The following is a 25,569-nucleotide window of genomic DNA, read 5'->3' as shown; positions in this document are numbered from 1 at the left end:
TATTTTTACTCTAATGTTCAAAACAAGGATCCAAATGACACATAGCCAATCAAAAATATCTAATTAGGAAGTATCTTAGAGTTATGTAGACCATAATCTTCAAAATTGGCATGCATCACAAAGCTATCCTGGATAGAAATATCATATAGCTCAAAATAAATGAAACAATAACTATTACACTAGTTGCAAACAAATAAGTCATTTTAATAGGTTCTAATTATCAATTAGATATTTTAGAGGTTCCTCCCAAGAATCCATAAATTTATCATCTTTTTATTTTTCTTCACTTCCTTTTTGCATCTAATGTCCTTGTGTTGCTTCTTGAAATGTTTTCTTTTCTTTGAATTCCTTGATGTGTTTCCTTATCTTTGAACTGCTTGAAACTATACACATTAAAATTTATATATATGTATTATTGCAATTATTCATTTTAGAATGTGTTCTATCTTTTTAATTTTTTTCTTATTCTTCCTTCTTGAATTTTCCCTCAAGTTCTTGTAATTCAAGTGCCTAACTCTTAATGGTATTTATATTATTTCTTGTCTCCCATATTCCTATTTCTTGTTACTCATTATCTAATTGGTTTTCTACATCGTATTTGATTCTGCCACTATATTATCATCCTCTTTTTTGTCATTTCTTCTTCATCATCTTTTCGTATTTGTCATGTGTTTCATCATCATGTTTTTCTTTCTAACATGATAGTCAAATACTTCCAACTTATTCTTCCTCCTCTCTCCTTAGCATCCTCAACTTTTTCTTCAATTTGACACATTTTGTCAATGTTACATTTTACATGAAGTTTAGTTTATAGATAAACAAATTTTAATCAATAAGAAATGGAGTTTTCATAAACATTCTATATTGATACCTGAAAAAAAATCAGCTTAACTAATTTTTCTTTGAATACAATTACAAATTTCTATTTACACAATTAATTCTAGCTTCTAGTATGAGCTTTCAATTTTTTACACAACTCTTTGTAAAAAAAAGTTATGATTATATATATGAAAAGGGAAATATATTATTGTAATACTAAAATGTCCTATTTGAAAATAGGAAGGAGGGATTATATAATTGATTAGAAATTAACAATACATCCTTCCTTGCTAAATGCCATGTGTCCATCAACAAGAGAAATACACGTTGTTAACGAGAATTAAGGGTTACTGAAATCGTTGTGTTTGACTGAGATGAAGGTGTGCCAGAATCAAGACCTCCTCCACGTTCATTGTTCCCCACGTCTACAAATGATGGTCGCAAAGGATTTTGGAAATCAATCTCATCCTTACTCAATGGTATTGTCACAACCTCAGACATTGATGGTCTTTGTCTGGGAGAATTTTTTATGCTCACAAGCGCAAGATTTATCACCCTCAAAACCTCTCTTTCACTATACCCTTCCATCTCCTTCTCACTTGCCATCAACTCTAAAACCTTGTTATCTTCGTATAGGGTCCAAACCTGCAATAATTATTTTAAAGAAAAATGATTAGGATTTTTTCGGAGGGGAGAGATGAGATTGAAGGATTCAAAGACTATTGTTAAAATTAAAATACCCATTGAAGAAGATATTGCATATCCGGCGGTTGCTTCAAGTCAATGCTTTTTCGACCACTGAGAATTTCGAGAATCACGACACCGAAGCTGTAGGAGTTAGCTTTCTCTGTATCCTCTGCAAAATCCCCCAAAAAGTATTGGAACCTTGATGATGAGAAAGATAAGTAGATAAATTAGTAGTTTTCTCACAGTGTTCCTGCAAATCTTGTGCTCTCATGCCTAGAATCTGCTATTTTTGCCTGAAAGTTGTCGTCAAGCAATATATTGCTTGATTTAATGTCACGATGGATGATATAGACATGGAATTCCTCGTGGAGATATGCTAGTCCACTAGCAGTGCCCACGATAATCTCGAACCTTTCCTTCTAACTCAAAAGTCTTTTATTTTTACCTTCATAAAGGGCAATTCGCAACAATTTCACAACCCATGATCATGTAATTTGTAAAGGAATCAAAAAGAGGAAATATAGGGGAGAGCAAACCAAATAGTTTTCTGTCAAGGCTGCTGTTGGGCATGTACTCATAAATCAGGAGCCTCTCTTGGCCTTGTTTGCAACATCCAAGTAAATGCACAAGATTTATGTGATGAACATTTGAAATGAGTTTCACTTCGCTTTCGAATTCCAAAATTGCACGGGGAGAGTGTCGTAACGTGAGCTTCTTTACCGCCACAACTTTGTCGTTTGTCAACGTACCCTGGAAATGTCATGTAACAGAAAATGAGTAATTTGAATGCATGAAAATAGAAGGTCAATATGGACAACTAATAAATAATCAGATACCTTAAATACTTCACCAAAACCTCCTTCTCCAAGTTTATTTGCTTTATCAAATAAACTTTATATATATAAGTTTACACTTTTGATTTAAGATTTAAAGAAAAGTATTGTATTTTAATAAATTGTTAATAGGTTTAAAATATTTATATAATATGTTAATAATATTTTTATTTTTATAATGAAATTATTATGATTCATTTATTAACTTTTTAATGTGTTTAATTTAAATAATTTTTTAATAATAGTTATTCATATATTTTATTAATAATATGTATCTAATTTAAATAACTTTTGAATTTATGATGTGATTTATAAATAAATTTTTTAATTAAGATTTCTAATTTCAATTTTATACAGTTTTTTTAATAAAATAATAAACATCATATTATTGTCAAATCATATAATGTTATTGTTTATAAAAACTTAATGAAGATAAATTTTTTAATTATTTATAGATGTTAGATTATTATAAGTATTTATATTAGTTTATATAAAATTTGATGTCAATTGTATATTAAATAATTTCCTTACTTAATGTATAGATAGAAAAAAAACAAATCACTCCACAATTGACCTTAACAATTTCTAATGACCTATTATTCATAACAACATTGAGAGGGGTGTGCCTAAGAAAGTCAAATCCTGGACTAATCTCCCCTTTTGTGACCTCATTGTTGGTAACTTTCTTGTCATGGTCCAAGGCTCTGCAGTTTTTAGATCTATTTGGAAGGCTTGGGACCATGTTAGGAATTTCATCACTAAAAAATATTTTCATTGTAATGATCAACTCCATGGTGAAAGATCCATTTGGTGGAATCTTCACCTAAATGGTAAACTTTTGGCCCTTACCCAAGGGTGTTCTACCAGACTGTGGGCTAAGAAAGGTATTAAACAGTTCATAGATCTCTTTGAGCAGAATCAAATCACTCCTTGGGATGAGCTTAAAAATAAATATAACATCCTTGATTCCCATAAAAGAACTTATAACATGATTGTGCAAGCTGTTAATGGTCTTCCCACTATATGCCATGTTGATTCTCAAAGGCACCTTAGTTGTAAGTGGTCTAGTGGAGTTGTCACGAATCTTCTTAAGGCAAAGAATATATACAAAATCCTTGATAGTAATATTTATATTATTGATCATGTCAATGCTGTTTGGTACTCTTCTTATGATGCTAATGTTTGGAAAAAGTTGTTTGATATCTTGTGGAAGAATTCCGTAGAGCCTAAAATTAGATGCTTTAGATGGTTAGTCATGTTGGACAAGTTGCCTATTAAGAGAGATTTATCTAACTCTAATTTTTGTAATTTATATAGAGTTCCTAAAATTGGTAGACATATTCTTTTAGATTGTACTTTTGCTAAAGAAATATGGAGAATGTTTGGCATTGTTTATCCTACTGATAATATTCTTGATATTTTCACTAGTCATATTAATGGTCTTCCTAAAGATATCAATTTATTTTGGAACATATTGTCATCTAGCATTCTTTGGCAGATCTAGAAGTGCAGGAACGAGGAAAGGTACCAAGGTAAGCCAAGGGATCTTACTGAGTTTTTTCGAAAACTCACTTATTTTAAAATTTCTTTGCAGGAACAACCTACTATGCTGATCGAGCGGGACAAGATGAGAAGGTTCCTTCATGATGGGCATGCTACTTTTTTCTACTATGAGCTAAAGCATGGATACCAATGCTGTAGAACCCTGAATGATCTGCAAGCTTTTGAGCAAGCTTGCATTAGGCTGAATAGAGAAATCAGTAAGAAAGTGAATGCTAGAAAAGAAAATTTATTCAGGCTGATGCAGATTCAAGAATGTAAAAGTGTTGTTTGGATAGAGGGTCCCTTAGGTTGGACTACTTGGGTGGTCAATTACTATGATGTTCTTAGTTAGATAGTCCTTCTCTTTTTTATGTTGAACAACTGAGTCTGTTCTTCCTTAGTGAGGCTTGGCCTCCTTGTTGATTTTTGTGGTGGCACTTTGGTTGCTTTTTATTTTCTGAAACTCTTATATCTAATAGAATATATATATATATATATTTATGACATGATAATGACATCCCAAAACAAAATAATATGTGCGGTCTTGACCAAGATTTGAGGATTTGATAAGTATAAAAATCATTTCTTACATTTAAAGTTTTGATCTAGAATTTAATAAGTATAAAAAACATTTCTTAATAAGCTTTTTATTCTTAATAAGTATTATATTTTAATAGTTAATAATAGATATAACAATATTTTATTAATATTTATTTATGTTATTTTTATTATTAATTATTGACAAATTAAATGTTAGACTATTATGATTATTTCCATAATTTGTTAATAATCTTGTTATTTTTAATAAGTATTATACTTTAATAGTTAATAATAGATATAGCAATATTTTATTAATATTTATTTATGTTATTTTTATTATTAATTATTGACAAATTAAATGTTAGACTATTATAGCCAAAAGTCTACAATGTAATGGTAATTTGTGAGCCTCTCATGTGGGAGGTCTTGGGTTTGACTATACCTTCACTTAACATATAATAATAATTAACCTATGTTTTGACCATTTACCAATCAATAAAAAAATGTTAGACTATTATGATTATTTCCATAATTTTTACTTTTAGTAAAATTAAATCTAAAAATCTAAAAATATATTGATTAGATGTAAATTTTAAAATTAATTTTTTCACTTAACAATACTTTGGATTTAAGCAAAGTATATGCCAAAAATATAATAATTAGCATTTTAAAGAATTTTAATGCTAAAAATTTAACGACAGATAAGTCTTCAATACCTAGTGTATGTAATTGAAACTAAAATATTAACTAGAAAAACTATTTATTATTAATTAATTTTATCTTTAAAAAAACTTAAGAATCATAAATAATAGGTCATTTGAAATTCTTAAGGTGAATTGAGGAGTGATCTTTTTTTCCTATTCATACATTAAGTAAGGAAAGTATTTAATATACAATTGACATCAAATTTTATAGTAAACTAATATAAATACTTATAATAATCTAACATCTATAAATAATTTTAAAACTTATCTTCATTAATTTTTTATAAACAATAACATTATATGATTTGACAATAATATGGTGTTTATTATTTTATTAAAAAAAGTGTATAAAATTGAAATTAGAAATGTTAATTAGAAAATTTATTTATAAATCACATCATAAATTCAAACGTTATTTAAATTAGATACATGTTATTAATAAAATATATGAATAACTATTATTGAAAAATTATTTAAATTAAACACATTAAAATGTTAATAAATGAATCATAATAGTTTCATTATAAAAATAAAAATATTATTAACATACTATATAAATATTTTAAACCTATTAACAATTTATTAAAATACAATACTTTTCTTTAAATCTTATAGACACACACACACACACACACACACACACACACACACACACACACACACACATATATACATATGTATGTATGTATGTATATAAAACAATTGACACTATGGAATTTGTAAATAGTGCATAACAAACAATGTTAGAGGTGTCAGAGGTGTTGATAGACTGACAAAAATGCATATGGCATGGTGTAAATAAGTTGCACTGTAGTTGGTGGCTTGACTACACATGTATAATAAATGGATGAGAATGAAGCAACTCTTAGGAAGTTTAGAAATAATGCAATGCAAACTTCTCTTCAATAAAAAGTTATGATTGACATCACCTCTTGAAGGGATTGTATAAAAATTTGTTAAATCAATCTATTATTGAAATAGAGGTCTACTTTGATCTAAATAAGATGATTATTTGTTAGAAATATATAAGTAGAATGATTAAATCTATCAAAATATTTTCTAAAATAGTTTCCAAGTTATGCATTTTTCTTCTGAATATGAAGTAATTGACTATAGCATGTGAGTACGGTGAGTTAAAGAGATTGTCCAAGATAAAATAAATTATCAGTTTTTCCTTGATGAACAAATTTATTTGGTTGCATTACAATGGACAAGGGTAAGTGTAATATTAAAAATGTGAACTAATGAATTTAGATAGAAGATGCTTTCATTACTAATAAGGATGTTATAGATTGATAGCTAATCATGAAATGATTGGTGAGATATTTCCACCCTTAGGAGTTTTTTGTTGATAAGAAAATTCAAGAATATAGATGAGGGCTAGCCATAATTATAATATTTTGAGTATTAGAAGTTTTAAAAAAATAATTTTTCTAAAATAAATGGAAGAATAAGAAAAATAATCTAATCGAAAAGAAAAGAAAATATAAATTAAATGTTAAGAGAAATGAAAGGATGACCATAAGTACACATAGTGTGATAATAATATTCATATGGAAGAAACATGTTTAAAGATTAATATGTATTTCACTTCTCCAAAGAACATGAATAATATTACATATGTGAGAAAGGGAGACTAGACTAATTGAAATTCTAGAATAGAGAAAAGGCAGATGTTCTTAAAACAATTTGTTTCAAGATAAAGTTGAGTTAATCAATTTAATTTTCACAAAAAAAACAATTTAAATGTAACAAAATTAGAATATTTATTTGACATACATTTTATAAATACAACCATTTTCATAAAACTAAAGTTTGAAAATTGATTTGAGAAAAATAAAAATCTCAATCCATATTTCTCGAAAATATGGTTTTGTGCTCTAGTACACTTGTAACTCAAACAAAATGTCAAATATTTCACCCTTTAAAAGGAAATAGTTTTAAAACAATGAATATTTTGTATATACGTACATGACTATCTATGACCTACAAGAGACGTAAGTTTTGCATTGTATTTATTAACTATAGGGAGAAGCTTACACAATTCATATAAGTACTGATCCATTTTGAATGAATTTTTAGAAATTATATATATATATATATATATATATATATATATATATATATATATCATTTTATCCCACCATTCTCTCCTTTAAGAATCTTGATCATTTACAAAAATAGATATGACAAAAGTGATAGACCTTGCATTTCTATTCATTAAAGTTTCATGCCACTCATATGCTATGAATGTCTACAATTGTGGGAATAATATCAGATAAAGTTAACATTGATTACAAGAAACCCTTACAATAACAATTCATAACCATACATAACAAAAAACATAGAGAAAGTACTCATTTATATGAACTGTATACTAAGTTACATAATCCCTTGATGCTCATTAGTAGTGCCTAACAAATAAATTGTTGAAAAGGGAATTCAATTCTTTCACTACATTTCATTCCTTGCACTAGCTCTAACTCCTTGTTATTTAAAGATAATATATAAACCTTAAAATTACTTAATAATATATTATATGGTATAGCATAATAATTAATAAAATAAATAATAATAAAAGCTAGAAAATTGAAACATATTATTTATTTTAAATTTTTTAAACATATAATCTTGACTAGAAGAGTACATGTTCATGACCAAAATTGATTTGAAAATGAAGGCAAGTTACCTAATTTATGATGCACAATTTATTTTTCTACAAAATTAGAAAAATTTTATTTTTATTTGCTATATATTTATTAAAATCTCACGTTTTTTGTTGAGATCGAATGATACATCCTAATTCAATGTTCTTCAAATGTGTTATTGAATGCTTTTGCACACTTGCAACTAAACTAAAATATTAGATAACAAAACCCTTCCAAAAGGAGGAAAATTACAAAACATAATAATAATAATTATCCAAAATTATTTTTATATAGGTTTTTTCTTTGCAAGAGAAACCAATTTCTTGTTGTATCTAGTGTTTAGATAGAGACACTTATGCAATTAACCAAATATAATTTTATTGTGAGGATTAGATCTAGAAGATGAAGAGATTTATTTGAAATCTTTGTTATGAGTAAATGTTGTACACATTTTGTAGGATGATTTATAATAATTTTGCATCTGTAATTTCATATGCCAATCAAAGAGTAAATTTAGTTATTGGCATTTGATTCAATTATTACATACTAATAAAGGATAATTAGCCAAGGGATACCTATTAATAGGGGAATGACAAGGTATTGTATTATGAGGAGTGACAATGGTACGATCCAATATGACAAGAGGATTTCTCAATTATATTTTAGTCAAGGAGGAAATGTATGAAAGGTTAATTCTATATTGTATTTAAAATGAATATTTGAAACAAGAGCTTAATAGAGTTGAATAAAGATTGAGAGTAATTTTTTAAAATATCAATAATGTTATTTATCAAGTGAAAATTTAGTTGATATAGGTTTTTGATGAAAAGGTTACTATCTAGAATATTTGCCATTAATAAATTATTCAAATAGAAGTTCAAAGAAATTAAAATAGATTATTTTAAAACTAAAAATCATGTTATCACATGATATTTCTATTATAGATCATTAAGAGAATGAACAATTGTACTATGTGTACATTTTTTTAAATTAAATTGTTCTTTTAGATAGTCTTTAGTGATGGACATCATACATCCAACCATACCCAATTTTATGCTTGGATAGTCAAGATCTCACAGACTAAAATCTATATCAAATTTTTTGAAGAGCAATCCACTATATATGTATTAAATTTTCTTATACAAGATTTTATTGTTCTATTTTATTTAAAAGTAAATTAGGATACTATACTAGATTAAAATAATAGCTATAAACACTCTAACAACATATTAATGTTCATTATTATTATGGACTAAAGAATATTGTGGTTATGGGAGAACCAATTAGGTCCACAAATCCATATTGAAATCCCTAAATGTTTAATGAGAGTCAATAAGAATATGACAGACAACATTGTGTGATTGAGAGGGAAAGGCCTTACCTCTTATGACCTTCTAGATCTGTTGACTATGACTCATGACTACTTATTGTCATGTTTCGTTTGTTTCTCTATAACTTCATTCCTACATATGTGGTGTGATTGGGCCCTCTATTTGACAACCATGGAAGATGAAAAACTATTCAATTACCCTTAAATCAACAAGGCAATTTAAAAATAAATAAATAAATATTTTGATGGAGTGAAATTGATGAATAGGAGGCACTCTAGTTCACAACTAGTGTAGTATGACACATGACTTGCCTCATGTGAAAAGTCATGAATGCATCTATGCCTGTTTACATCCACATCTAGTTTCAAAATTTAGTTTCTCCCTAACCATGCTTATATGGACATGAATATTATAGTCTAACTTTTTAAAGACTTTTGAATCTTCTTCTGCCATGCGCTGAACCGAGTGTTTGGTCTAGGGAAATTCTATTCATTATATTTCTTTGGATAAAATGTTGACTATGGTAGAAAATGTAATTTTAGGCTTCTTTAGGAATTTAGATTATATATAAGGAAGTTAAATGAAATGAGAGCTCCATAGGGTTAAACAAGATCAATTGATTACTTTTCAGTGATAGTAATGATTTTTATATATTAAATGATGTTAAATGGACGTAATTTTAAGTGCTGGTGTCATAAATATTCTTTAATATGGTTTTCATGTTATGCATTTAAATACATTTTTGAACTAGGTATTACATAATTTCATAAATACATTGTTAAGAATGAGGATTGAAACTCCAATTTCTATGAGTTAAAATAAAACCTTCTAATGATTATTACTAATTCATTGAGTGCAATGTTTCAACATATGTAAGGTATTTACATGTTTTCATCTTCTAAGGACTTGTTTCTTTGTTTACAATTCATTCAATAGCCAACACCACCTAGGATTATCTATTGCCTAAGGCTTCTAATTAAAAGGATAAAGTACTTGTTAGTATGAGTACTTAGTATTAACAAGGGGCACAAGCACCAAAGTTCCTAGCTTTATGTTTGTTTGTTTTGATTGGAGAAATGTTATTATTTTTAGTAGCGAAGCTGAATTATATGACTAAAATAGTAATGCATGAAATACTGTTTGATTTAATTATAATTTTCTTAATGTAAGAACTTGAGAAAAAAAAATTGGAATGTAGAAAGAGATAGATTTTTAGAATGTTAATTTTCTAATTTCTGAAACAAATCTTCAATATAAAACTTATAACATTTAATGGTATTTATTCTTAATGAAACAAAGTGCAAAAGACTAGAAGAATATTGTAGGGAAAACATACAATTGAGAAGATGCGTTTAATATTAGAACGATTATGTAATATTTACATAGCATATCTCTAGATCAAAGGTTGTCTATTTTTTCCATAGAAAATGGAAACTTTATTTTTAAGAAGTTTGACTATTCTAGCAAACGCTATGTAACTATTACTTAGAACCATTACATAAAATTTGTACATAATAATTTTTTATACAATAAGTTTACATTGAAGTAGTGTGAATGTGGAGTGTACCACCAATAACTAAGTAGGATGATTATAAGGATTTTTCCATGAGATTAACTTACCCTATTTTCTATAGAGAATATCCTCATTCAATTGCAATATTTCAGACAATGTCAAAGCCAATATGTACTATTCAAAAGTAATGAATTTAGAATTTGGCTTCCTTACAAGGATATGATTTTTTATAAAGGTAGGTGAAGAGTGAGAAGAATAAAATAATGATCACAATTCCATACATATGTTTTGATAAGGTTATTAATTTGGAAGAAAAATGTTTCAAGATGTATACTAGCGATTTGACTCCTCAAAAGAATAGAGGCAAGATAAATAAAAAAGTTAGATTTTGTTAGTAATCAACACAAACTGAACAAAGACAATCACCAAATAAACATGCACTACAACACTAATCAATTTATAAATATCAATAATACAATTGCTATAGCAAACATGAAAACTCTTTACACTACTATAGAAGAATGAACAATAAAAGACTTAGAATTTTATTCATTTGTCTTGCACAAAAATAATTACATTGTCTCCTTTTAAATAATCTCTCAAACCACTAACCCTCAGTCTTTTCATAAATGCATGGTATCCTAACTAATCCAAGACTAACTAAAAATAGTGGTGGAAATATTTGCTTTATTATAACTATCATTAAAATTAGAGATCATAAATTTAGATCTCCACATTGCCTACACATGTTAATGCACTATTGAATTTCCTAATTTGTAACTAAAACATGTCCAAACATGTGATGAAAGTGGATGCATAATTGATAGTGAAAGCGGTGCATGGAAATCTAAACTATAAGAAAGTTGTGTTGCATGAACGGTGCATGGGGGATTGTTTTATCAAATAGTGCATACAAAAGTGGTGTGAAGAAATTACACCATCTATAATTCCTCCCTTATTTATTTGATTCCAATTACTTCCATATTTTCTCTTATATATTGAAAATTTTCTTTTCGTAACTCCTTAGTGAAGATATCAACTATCTGCTCTTCAAATCCGCAGTAATCAAGACAAAGTTCTCCATTGTTTACCAACTCTCTAATGAAATCTAATCTCACATCAATGTGCTTTCTCCTTTTGTTAAAACCATGATTCGTTGAAAGTGCAATTGCGAATTTATTATCACAGAAAATTTGAATTAACTCCTCTTGTTCTTGTAGTAGATCCTTTAAAATTCTTCTCATCCATGTTTCTTGGCATGCTGCTGATGTGACTGCTAAATATTCCACTTCAATTGATGAAATTGTTACTATTGATTTCTTCTTTGATGCCCATGAAATTGCACCTGTGCCACAGTAAAAGATATTTCTAGATGTGCTCCTTCTATCATCAATATTACCTGCCAAATCACTACTAGAATAACCAATCAAAGTAAAATTATTTGTTTTGGAATACAAAATTGCATATTCTTTTTTCCCTACAACATATCTAAGTATGCTTTTTCCAACTTGCCAATGTGAGTCTTTTGCTAACTCCATGAATCTTTAGATCAAGCTAACACCATACACAATGTCAAGCCTTGTAACTATCAGATACATCAAACTACCAAAAAGTTTCTTGAATAGGGTTGAATTAACATATGACCCAAAATCATTTTTTCTAACCATTGTTCCTATTAAAACATGTGTTGGTGTTGGATTACAATTCAACATATTGAATCTTCTCAATACATCTTTGGCATACTTAGTTTGACAAATGAAAATCCCTTAATTAGATTGAATAACTTCAACACCTAGAAAAAATTCCCATCAAACCCAAATCAGTCATTTCAAATTCTTCCAATATTGATTTCTTAAACATGTCTACAGATAAATTTCCAGTGAAAATTAAATCACCAACATACAAGCATACAATCAAAATCTAACATTCTTTGTTGATCTTTGTGTATAAAGTGGACTCATTAAGATTCCTCAAGAAACCATTACTTGTCATGTATGAATAAATTCTACTATAACAAGAACTAGGGGCTTTCTTCAAACCATAAAGAGCCTTCTTCAATTTGCATACTTTAGCTTTGTCCTCGTATACCTCATAACGTGGTGGTTGTTGAATATAAAATTCTTCCTCAAGAAAATCATTCAAAAAAGTTTATTTCACATCCATTTGAAAAAATTTCCAACCATTGTATGTAGCTCTAGCTAAAGCCATTCTAACTGTATCAAGTCTAGCAACTAGATCAAATGTTTCATTATAATCTACAACATATTGTTGTGAAAAACCCTTTGCTCCCAATCTATCTTTATACATTTCAACTTCACCTTGTGCATTGAATTGGGTTTTAAAAATCCATTTAACTCCAATACAATCCTTACCTTCAAGTACATCTTCAAGGTCCCATGTATCATTTATTACAATGGATTCAATTTCTTCATCCATGGCTTTGATCCAGTGTTCCTCCCTAATTGCTTCTTCAAAACACAATGGATCACAAGAGAAAAATGAAAAATTTGAATCAAAATCCAAACTCTCTTCCTCTTGATCATAAATTTATCCTTCAAACTTCTCATCTTTTTAGCTTTTCTTGTAGAAGGTGTATTACTTACACTTGGTGTGTGCTGATTTTCATGATTTGATGATTGATGTTGTCTATGATTTCTTTGTGGAGTGCTTGGTTCTAGTTGATTTGGCTGACCTACTTGTTCCTCATGCTATTCCACATTAGGTATTGGTGTTCCAATTGTGATTACCTTATCAATATTTCCATCCCATATTTCTTCCTCCTTAAATATGACATCCCTACTTGTAATCATATTCTTTGAAATTGGGTTATATAATCTATAAACTTTTGAGTCATCATTATAACCAATGCAAATATATTTTTCACTCTTATCATCTAATTTTCTTCTTAATTTAGCTAGAACCAAAACATATACAACCCAACCAAAAATTCTAAAATGAGATACAAAATGTTTCATACCACTCCATGCTTCTTGTAGACTCTATCTTTCATGTTCTTTGTAGGACTTCTATTCAAGATATATACTGCATAGGCAACAACTTTAGCCCAAAATTCATTAGACAAAATCTTTTCCTTTAACATACTCCTCTCCATTTCCATTATGGTTCTATTTTTCCTCTTTGATACACCATTCTATTGTGGCATGTATTTGGTTATAAAGTGTTTCTTGATCCCATGATATCTACAAAATTCCAAGAATTCATTAGAACTTTATAAACCACCTCTATCGGATATAAGTACCTTGATGAAAAATATATTTTTCTTTTCCACGAGTGATTTGAACTCCTTTAATTTATTAAAAGCCTCAAATTTTTCCTTCAAGAAATAGATACATATGTTTCTAGTGAAATTATCAATAAATGTTGAAAAATATAAACTTCCTCCCAAATATGGAGTTTGCATAAGACCACATATGTCAATACAAATCAAATCCAAAAGATTTGTTGCTCTTATAGAACTTCCTATAGGAAAATTTAGTCTATGTTATTTTTCCATTATACAACTTTCACAAGCATTAGCATGCACTATAATAGAAGGCAAACCTTTTACCATATTCTTCTTCTGCAATAAACTCAAGCCATCAAAATGAAGGTGTCCATACTTCAAATGCCACAACAATGTTTGTTCTAAGGCTTCTACCTTAAAGTTAGCTTCTATCAGTCCTTGAATATAGTGGATCTAAAGCTCATCTCAACTTTAGTAATCAACGTGTCTCTAGAATTTTCATCCAAGATTGTGCATGTATTATCCTTAAAAATATTTTTTTACCTCTTTTCACGTAATTGACCAATACTCATAAGATTATGTGTTAGTGCAAGCACATAATAAACATCAAGAATAAACATCTTTTCTTTATTTTTAGCCAATACATTAATAATACCTTTTCCCATTATAGTCATTATGCTATAATTTTCCAATTTTATTTCAGATTTGACTAAATCATCCAAATTAGAAAATAATTATCTATTTCTTATCATGTGGTTACTACAACCACTATCTAAAAATAATATATCCTTAGAACTTTGTTGTGCCACATTGCATAATTTATTGTATAAAAAAGTGCATGATAAATGACCATATAATCCCCCTTGATGATAAATATTTGATATATGATATAAGAGAAGATGAAAAAGCTAAGATTAAAGCTTCTATTTTATCCATATTATTAGAAATTAACTACATGAAGTTTATTAGAAATGACTTTAATGATTGAGCTAGAGAAATCCATTTTTACAAGATGATCACAGACAAAATAGGATCAACCCTAAAAGAATCATCAAAAAACTTATAATTCCCTATTGGGGAAGGACAACAAATAACTTGGGCCAAATATTCATACTTATTGACTTGTTTTCTAGACCATTGAGAAGGGTTGGATTTTAAAGAGGCAAATTTTTGTCAGTAAAGTTATCTTAATGTATGGATGTCTTGGGATGATTAATATTTTCATATACATATGTCATTAAAACCTTAGAGATATATTACTCAATCCTATGAATGACATTAGATATTGTTGATGATATTTTCCTGAAGAAGCCTATTGTTTCTCTCGAGCCAAATATTCCAAATAACTATGGAGGGACTTATCTCCTAGATAGAAACAACAAATGACACCTTATAAAAAAATGGTCAACTCTTAAATAATTACAGAAGGCTAGTTTCCATAGCTAATGACCACCCAAACTTAAAACTAATTAGTAGTAGTTATCCATTGAGAAGGGGCAATGTAATAAAAAATTATCCCTGGATTCCATAAAGTAACCACCAAAAGTAGGCATACAATTCCCATAGTAGGCATACAATGCCCAGAGTAATCTAGAGGGCTACAACTCAACATGATTCATCACCATGTTGGACACACAATGAGATTTGATTGTATACTTCTTTGAATGTTATTGGATCGAAACAAGTTCATTTTCTAGAGGGTTTAAAATAACCATGTTCTTTCATTTAATTTTAATTCTAAGGCACATGTAAGCTCATAAGGAAAATCAAGGACATGAAAATTGTAAACATAACAAAATTGTAAACCATTGTTGGAATATCGAAAATGGGAAGAGTACTTCTAAGAGGGGGGAGGGGGGGGGGGATGGCCAGTGGGGGCGAGTGAATCAGAAGTAACCAATTTTCATCCTTTTAAACCCTTATTAACACATAACTGAAAGTAATGTACATGCATGCAAACATATGAACAAACATGAAAAGAAAGCATGCATCAACACATAACAAAAAGATTTCATAACCAAGAAACCATCCAAGAATAAGAAGGTAAAATTTTTGTGGGGATGACACTCACTAAAATCACTGTAGTAATCAATGTTCAACCACTTTTGATGGTCTGCACTATGAAAGGCTTTACACTATGTCAATAATGACCTGGTTAGAGAATTTACAAACACTTACATGAAGTGCCACCCTGTTAAAGGATTTACAATAGGTTGTTAAACCCACCTAATACATAGGATTTTCATGACCTTCTCCAAAGGTTCTCCTACCTAGCTATTAAGCTAACCTATCAACATAGGATTTCAGCATCTAATACAATGGTGAGAAAGTATTAGAACATTTGACCTGATTGAATGCAATCTCAAATTGTTGGGTTTAGGTACTAGATCTTCCCTTCTTGTTCTGATCCTTGCTTGATCTGATCTCTATATGTGTTGCTTGTCCCTTGTGCTATTCTGATCAACTTGATATGAACTTGCTACTCTGTTCCTCTATGTCTTTCCTTCTTCTCACTGAAATTTTGCTATATTCTCCCCATACGCTATTCTCTTCAACATATGCAATGGTACATTCAACCTCCTCATAAAGAATGCAAAGACTTAGGGTTGGGTATGGATCTACGATTCATATTAAATCTCAAATTCTCACTCAAATCCTTGGATTTTCTTCATTGGTTGCATACCTTCTCCATTTTCCTGATTGGTTGCATGCAGATTGCATAGGGAATGTAAATAATTCATCCTTATCCTTTTTCTCCTTCAAAATATCTCTAAGTCAGCTCCAAAAATGGTTTACATATTAGTTTGTGAAAGCTCAAACTCTTATGTCGATCCTGAGTTACTCAACCTCATTACATTATAGATGCTTGGCATGAACTAATTCCTAGATTGCTTGACATAAACTAATTCTTGGATTGCTCAGCATCCATTACTTTCCTAGTTTGCTCAACACTTGTTACATACTGTATTGCTCGGCACATGTATGTTCTATATTTCTTGGCATCTAAACATTTCTAGATTACTCAGCACATGAACATTTCTTGGATCACTCAGCATATACTACATTCTCACTTGCTCGGCACCAACTATGGCTTGACACCTATTGAAATTCTAGCTCGACGTACATTGTGCACTCGACATGTATAGTGAAAATGGTTAAGTGCGTTGACACTGAATTATCAAGACTATTCTTTTGACCAACAATCTCCCCCTTTGACATGAGTGTCAAAAACACTTAACTAAGCATTTATGAGCTTAACCTTATTGAGTACATTCTTTATTCGCTTGGAATTCATGCAAAATTTCAAAAATATTGTGAGTAACAATATACCTTATGACTCACCTTGAGTTGATTATGCCTTGTCTATTCTTGAGACTGAAATTGTATGCTAATGTGCCTAATTCTCTTTATCCTTCGTCCAGTTTCTACATTCTGAGTCTGTGTGTTGTATCTGATCTGTGTGAAGTTCAAAATTTTGCATCGCCCCCTTTCTCCTTATTACTTGATTTCCCCTTTTTGGCTATTTACAAACTTTCCACTCTATTCTCAAAATGAATGAAAGAATGTAATAAAAAGTGGTTCAAAATTTGGTATTCTCTTCAAAATTTGCATATATACATATCTCCCCTTATACATATATCTTCCCATTACTTTACCTCCCCATTTTTGACACTAATGTCAAAGGGTTATATGGAGTAATACCATGCTTAGCCAGAAATGTGCTATTTACCTCCAAGATTATCTTCAGAGTTGCATCCCAATTTGCTAGTGCAATGTCCAATGACTTATGTTGGATGGCAATCTCTGCTGCTAGATGTATAATTCCATCTGAGGTAGAAAGATTTGAATCTTTCTTGAGGACTATTTCTGCATAAATTTTCTCTTTATGGAGTACCTCTAAGTGAGTGGTTATAGAGGATTGAATTTGCATCAATTTAGCTTTTGTATTTGCCTCATTTGCTATTAATACAGCTAATTCTCTTTGAGTGTGAAGTGTTTGAGAAAAATGCTTCTCACTTTGAGCTGGATTAGTGAGGAGTTGCATACTAGAAATGTTTAGATTTCTCTCCAAGCTCATTATTCTTTGGCTAGTCTCCTGTGTGAAATTGGAAAAATCACACAACTTGTTATAGAGGGAGAATATATTCCCAAGTAAAAATTTTACTCTATCCAATTTCTTAGCCAACTCAACTTGAGATAGTGCTATATCACTAGATATTTTTTCATTTACCTTTTTATTGGAACTTCCTTTCTAACCATTCCATTAATTTTACATTTGTATCATGGTCTTCATTTGTCACCTGGTCAACTATGTCAAATAGTTGCTCTACTGTTCGCCTTGACTCATCAGGTGTCTGCAAGCTGAAGGCATCCATGCAGATGTCTTTTATCTCATTTAGTGCTTGCCTATATTTATATTCTTTTCAAAATACCTTTTTTCTTCTTCTTCTATCCAATGCACTCTATATTTCATTAATCTTCTCTTCAATGAAGGTGCTAGATTCATAGTAAGGTATTGTGATTTCCTCATGAAGCTTAGAAATTCCATATTGAAGTTTCCTGGCTACTTTTGTTGAGCTCAAGCCTAGTGTTCTAACTTGCAATGCTAGCATTTCAGTGCTTGGCTTCTGAAGAGATTGAGTGGGAGTACCTACTTTTGGTAATTCAACCAAAGTTTGTATTGTAGATTCCTCCTCATCTCTTGTCTCTTCCTTCTCTTCATCTTGTTTCTCCTTTTCACTATCAATGATTGGGGGTGTGCTTGCTAGTTGTTCTATTTTTCATGTTCCTACCTCTACTATTGCACTCGACACATGAAGTGCATCTGCTATTATTTTTGGTGGAGATGGTGGAGGAAGGAATAGGATTCCAATAGTTTGAGTGTTTGAAGGTGGTTCTTGTGTTTGCACCTTGACTTCCTTTGATTTAACTACTACCTTTTACAACTTATCAACATTGACCAGTATTGGGCTTGAACATAATCTAGTTGCTTGTGTTGATTGGTCAAAGATTTTTGCTAGATCCTCTGTAGTTAATAGATTGATGTTTTGACTAGAAGTGTCAATAACATCCTTAATCTTGATCATCTCTATAGGTGTGATGGTGGCATGAGGAGGACTAGGAGGTGATAGTTGTGTGTCTTGCACACTTTGTTCTTGCTACTCATTTGTACCCTTTTCTTCCTCTATCTCCTCTTTGTTCTCCTCTTCATCTTTCTTTTCTTCTTCCACTTCAATGTTATTTTTATTTCCTTTATCTTGGCACTTGCTTCTACCTTGTATTTCTCATAAAAAACATCATCAATTTTCTTATAAATTATTTTCCACAACTGTGTGTATTTTTTCACATGTTCAATTTTATTTTGCAAAATACTAAATGCCTTATGCTTTGGAGCAAATCTACTATTGTGCCTCTTGATTGCATTAGTTATTTGACCCTTAGTCAAATTAGACAAAAATGTAGCTAAAGTAGACTCCCTTATTTCCTTTTCTATTTGCAAGAAAAAATACCATTTGTCTTCTACTATTTTATACAATTCTTTGGCCATTGAGCCATCTAGCTCTATAGGTGTCTCCTTTTACTCGACCATCATAGCATACATAGATTCCTCTATTTTATTTAGCTCTTCCTTAGTGATCTTATTAAAATTAAAATTCTTTAAATCTTTCAAGTCTCCATTCCTAATTTTTGCACATAATTTATTAATTGAAGACTTAGGTGGATGACTTACCACTTTTAACTACCTAGTGTCAAATGTTTATGTCTTTTCTTCATCTGATTTATGTTGAGCTACATATTTTCTTCTCTTCCTTGGCTCCTCATCAGTCTTCTTGGTAGTTTTCTTCTTCTTTTTTGCCTCTTCTTTGGTGTAGGTTTTGCCACTTCCTTTGCTCTGGGTTGAGGAGCAGGTGGAGTTTTAGCCTTCCTTTTGGTGACTTTACTTTTGATAGGTGCTTCCTCGACTTCTTTTTCCTTTGTACCTTCTTCCGTGTCATCACCTAGACCTTGCGTCTATTGTAGAGGCTCATCTTCTTCATTTTCATTGTCATCCTCTTCTTCATCTTCTTCCTCTTCCTCTGTTGAGCCTACTTCTTCAATACCAAATCTCGTTTTGATCTTCTTGATTAATTTGTCCTTCATTTTCACTGTTGTGGTTGTCTTAAGGTCTGTGACCACCCTTGATTTGACTATGTCATAAGTTCCAAAATGTTTTGCAGCCTTGTAAATTTCCTTTTCAAGTAAAGTTGTTATTGCTACTAAGGCTTGATCAACATCAAGTTCATAACCTAGTGGCCTAAGCCATCTCACTCTAGGTATGACTACTTGTATATACATACATAATCAATATCCACAAGAAAAAAAATACCCTTTTCACGTTGCTCAACTAGTGAGATTGGCATCCTCCTCCTCTATTTCATGGACTTCTTGAAGTCCTCAAAATAGCTAGTCATTTGGGCATCAAAATTCTCACCCATCTACTCAATGAATCAATTTATTTTCTCAACAATGGTCTTATTCTAATCCCATTTCACCTTGCCTACTGAAGGGAATTCTTTCATAATATAGAAAAATATACAAACCAAAACTGAGCCAAATTTGCATTGAGCTCCCTTAGACTTCCTTATAGTTCCTAGATTCTCATTTATATGCTGTAACATGATCTTTGCAAGATCATATGTATGATCTTTCTTCACCAATTTATAAGCTACATCCACTGCAATACATGGTACATTGTTTAGTCTACTTAACTTGTAAAATTTGTGGGATATGACTGTCACAGAAAAATCTAGTAGGGGTTATATAATGGTGTTTATTGTCATTCCCCTATTATTCCATTTCGCAACTATATTCTTCTCTATGGCTTCCTTTTTGTCGCTTCTCAGGGTCTTTGGCCAATCTAGGGTTGGAATACCAGTAACCCTATGGATAGTTTTCTTTGTAAACATCACTCGCCCTGTCTTTAACCAAAAGGCTCCATCGTGGATTCTGCTCAACACTATGCATATCCATTCCATTTTGAAAACAATAGGGAAGACTAGGGCTTTGGTCAGACCCTTCTTCTTAATGATGGAGAATTCATCTTTAAGTTTTCCATTATCATACAGTTTATCAAACACATTAAAAATCTCCAAATCTCCTATGGCTCCAACTTTATAGTTATAACACTTTCAAACATCTTGAACCATAACAAATTTATCAGGTATTACGGATAGGGCACCAACGAGATCATTATTATAAATGACTTTAGGAGTGGGCCTAAACTCAGGCTATTTGACTTCATTACTGACTAGTTGAATTTCAAGACCTTCCTTTCCTTTGGTGGATTTTGACCCAGATGCCATCATTTACCGAACTAGGGTTTAAAATTAAATAAGCTTTCAAACTCTGTATAGCTCAACACTTGAATGAAATGCCTATGAATTGATGAAATCGAGTTGAATCACTATTGGAATTGCTGCAAATTGTTGTTTGATCATTGTAAAATTACCTCTTCACTCTACTCAACTTTGCTTTTTATTCAAATGATTCAAAAATGAATGATTTTTACCTTTATTAGGTTCAAAAACCTAGTAGTTATTGCATTTGTGATTATAGTTGTACACTCGACATCCACTATCACATCTTATTCAACATCAATTGAAATTATCAATTGCTCGGTAGCCACTAACAAGTGTTACCCAGCATCCACTAATTTGTTCAACTCGGCATGTACTAAAGTTTCATTTGGCAACCAAAGGTAACTCGGCATCATCTTCTAACTTTTAACTTGGCATCTTTTCTCATGCATATTTCTTCTTTGCAGTACTTATGTGTTTTCTTTGGTTGATGTATGATACATCTTTATATGTATCAGCCCCATGTATCTATCTTGTGCTTAATTGAATGAGGTGTAATCAGTTGACCTCTTGCGTGAAGTGATCTCTGCATTTGATGTGCTGCATTCACCTTTCTTCTTCCATGTCTTGTTTATTTGTCCTCTTATTTTTTCAACATCAATCTTTTGTTTTCCTTTATTGACTTTAGTTTTTGGTGCTTTTGACTTTGTAGTGCAGTTTCTACTGATATGACCAGTTTTCAAGCAACTAAAACATGTAGTTTGGTTTAGCCACCTATTTTAACTTCCCTTGAGATGTGTCCTTATGCAATTTTTAGGAATGTATCCATATTCTTGACAATAGTGATAGCTATACCTAGTATTGTAATCCCAATTGTAGTGATGTGCATGATTGATTCTTCTTGCAGGCTAATTAGGTGTCCACATAGGCTTTGATGTGCATTCAAATGCTCTATGTCCATAATTTTTGTAGTTGTAGTAGTGACCTTCAAATCTTGGTGTCCTCATGGTCTTGGTTCTACAGTCTTGTGTTGAATGTCCTTGATTCTTACACTTGTGACAAAAGTTTTCTTTTGTAGGCTTATCATGATGATGACTATTCTTGCTTCTGCACACATTAGAGGTATGTCCCTTTTTACCACAAAAATGACAAGTAGGTTTAGTGTTCTTAGATTTGTTGCTTCTTTCTTTTGTAGCCTTGGATGATTCTCCTTGTTCAGTGATGATGTAGCCAAGTCTTCAAGTATCATTACTAGCGCTTGGTGATTTCAGCAATTACTCAAAGTACTTGATGGCCTCATTGGGTTTGTTATAACTTTCTACTATTTCCTTTTCTCTCTTCAATTCATTTTGCAATTATTCATTCTGCATCTTCAAGGTGGATATCTCAATGTCCCTCATGTTTAGATCATGATGAACATTCATCATCTGACTTAAGGTGTCCAACTAGATGTTTGAGGTCTTTTCAAATTCAATTGTCTTCTCTTCCAGCCTATTGGTGAGATTTCTCTTGTCATCTTCCTTCATAGCCTTGTTTTCAATAGCTCTTTTCTTTTGTTCAGTGACTTCACAAAGCATTATGGCTTGTGATTCTTGTTCATGCTTGAGTAATCTGATTTCTTTAGCTTGTGCTCTATTTTTCTCCATTAATTCTACTATTGCTGCATCAAATTCCTTGGAATCTCCATTGGAAAACACTTATGTGGTGTCAATCTCCTTGTAGTGTATGTCATTTTTAGCTATGGCTATCCCCTTCCTTCTTTTGAAGGATTTTATCAGTTCCTCCCTTGCTTCCTCTACTTTGTGTTTGGGTGATCTCACAATAATGGGTTCCACTTTTTGACCAATTATGACATTGAAATCAATATTTTTGCTACAAACGTCACGTTCAAGTGACTATATCTCCAAAATTATAAATAATTTTAAGATGACATAAAATAGTGATTTTGAGTACTTTGTTCCTACTTTGTAACCATATTTTTTAATCTAAAAAAAAATATTATTTATGTCAATTTTTTTATCTCCTCCAAAAAGTGGTACATAATAAAATTCAATATTTTAAAAAGTGACAGTCAATTTGACACACATAACTTTTTTTCTAGAAATGATAATGAAGTAATTATTTCGATGTTAGATTTGTAACATTAGTATCTAGAGGATGCATTTGGTTTGATTTATTTTGGTTGAATATTTTATAGTTTATGAAGTTTTGAAGTGACATGAACCATAATTCAGACATACGTTCCATTTGACACAGATAATTTGAAGTCAATTTATCATAAACCATTTTTTTTTTTGAATAGAAAGGTATCTCAATAAGCTAGTTCCTCCATATTTTTCAAAAAAATTTTGACCTAGTTTACTAATTTTCCCGAGGTGTCAAAGTTGGTTGATATTCAATCGATAATGAACCTATAATGAGTTAAACTCATATTTGAAAGTCTTAATGATTAAATTATGTATTAAAATTTATAGTTGTTGGAAAGCTTGCTCCAAGCAGCACATTTTGACATTTTTTATTTTATAGTAGGAGATCATTCTCCTGCAATTATCGAAGTCAAAAGAGCAAAAAATATATATATCTGAAAATAGGTGAAATTTTTTGTAATTTTGCATGTTCGCGCCAACATGGCATTTGCACGAACACGTTTACCATGTTTACACAAAAGTACATTCGCGTGAACATGTGCCATAATATTTTGTGGCCATCGAAAAAGTTTGGACACATGTTCACCCGAACATGTGTAATTCAACGTGTTCGTGCGAACAACCAAAAAAATTGAAAAAGTTGCCATTTGTCTTTTTATTTGCCATCAACCTGACGACGTGTATTGTTTATCTTTGCCATAAATTTCATTCACAAAATTGAAAGCATCAATTTGTTAAAAATATTGTACATTTAAATTATTTATTTATTTCTTTCATTAGTGAAGTTGTTTGACAGATGCATTGAAGTTAAATTAAAAATTTGTAAATATTAATATTGTTAATTATTGTGTTACTAATGGTCTTCTTGTAGCATGTGGCAATCGTGGAATAAAGACATGATCATAACAAACAACTAATGCTTGTTTTGCAGGGCATTGTCGAAGTCCATTGTGTGTTTGTCAAAACCATGTGTGTGGATTTATTAGATTAAATAACACTTCATTTGGTGCTTAAAATGAAATTTTTATTTTCTGTCTGGTGTGTCTACAGTGTTTAAATCCCTAAGAGTTGCATTGGACGTATCCTCTCCCCTCACCATTCATGGATCTTGGGTGTAAGAGAAATCCATGTAACTTTTATAGGAGGCCTGCCTTGGACCAAGATACTCGATATTGGGTATGCCAGGGGATGACTTTAGAGTGGTAGCGGGCCAAAAGCCAGGTCAATGTTCCAGCCCCTATATAAAACTTGATTACGGTGAAAGCCATGTCAGTGATATGTTGAGTGATAGCTCTCCTCCAGTACCTTTATGGTGCATCAAGCCCCACTTCTCGAGGCTGGGAGACCTTCTGAGAAAGTTTATCACTCACTTGCTGAACAGAATGCCCTTACTAAAAACCATGTTTTAGTGGCCAAAATCCTTTCTATCCACTGGCTCAAGGGGTCACCCATGCCTGTGAAGACATCCTACATTCTTGCGGTCCTTAGTAGAGACAACAATCCCTTGGGAAGTTATGCCCCTTGAGATGCGGATCTTGGTAGCCTTGAAAAGTGACTGCGCTTTAAGGGGGAGCCTGTGGTGCCAAGGTCCTAAGTTGTCTACTCTGGATAAGCACGGTTGAACTTTGGTTCAAGTAGGAATTTAGTGGATACAGTCCTAAAGCCTAGGTTGTGGTGTGATTGTTCACTTTTAACAATAGCTATTCTTGTCTTAATGCATCTTACGTGTGTGTAAAACATAATCAAGATAAAAGCTAACATTCAAATTTACACCTTGGAAACTTACAAAACCTTGCCAAACATTAAACATTATCAAAACCTTGTCAAATTTCACCTAAGTTTAAAAAACCTTGTGTACCTCTATCATTAGCATAATCATATTCCTAAATGTCATTTTTGACTTACCCTAGTGGTATATCCCCCTCATATTGCATTTTGCAAACCCTAGCATCATTTTCACTATCAAACCCTATCAAATTGTCCATCAACCAACTTGTCTTCTTGATCACCTATCCTCATTTTACATTGCCTAAACGTCATTATCAACCCTAGGAAACTATCCCTTGCATAGTCCACTTTGTGTACACCTACCTTTAGCATCTTTACCAAGTCCAAAACATAACTCTAACTTTCATTTTGCATATCATATTCTTCATCTTGCATACCTTCAAAATGACACCTTGCATTTGCACTTGCATAACATCCCTAGGACATTTGCACTTTG

At 31.0% G+C, this 25,569-nt stretch overlaps 1 pseudogene; it reads right to left on the bottom strand.

The window, feature by feature from the left end:
* Nucleotides 1–1,149: 1,149 nt before the first annotated feature.
* LOC149536985 (cysteine-rich receptor-like protein kinase 2) overlaps nucleotides 1,150–25,569 on the bottom strand; it is a 114,588-nt pseudogene continuing 90,168 nt past the window's right edge.

Source organism: Cupressus sempervirens, chromosome 10 (assembly GCF_028749045.1).
Source record: "Cupressus sempervirens isolate cs-2001-9-10 chromosome 10, ASM2874904v1, whole genome shotgun sequence".
NCBI classification, from domain to species: Eukaryota; Viridiplantae; Streptophyta; class Pinopsida; order Cupressales; family Cupressaceae; genus Cupressus; species Cupressus sempervirens.
This window is presented reverse-complemented; position numbering and strand designations above follow the sequence as displayed.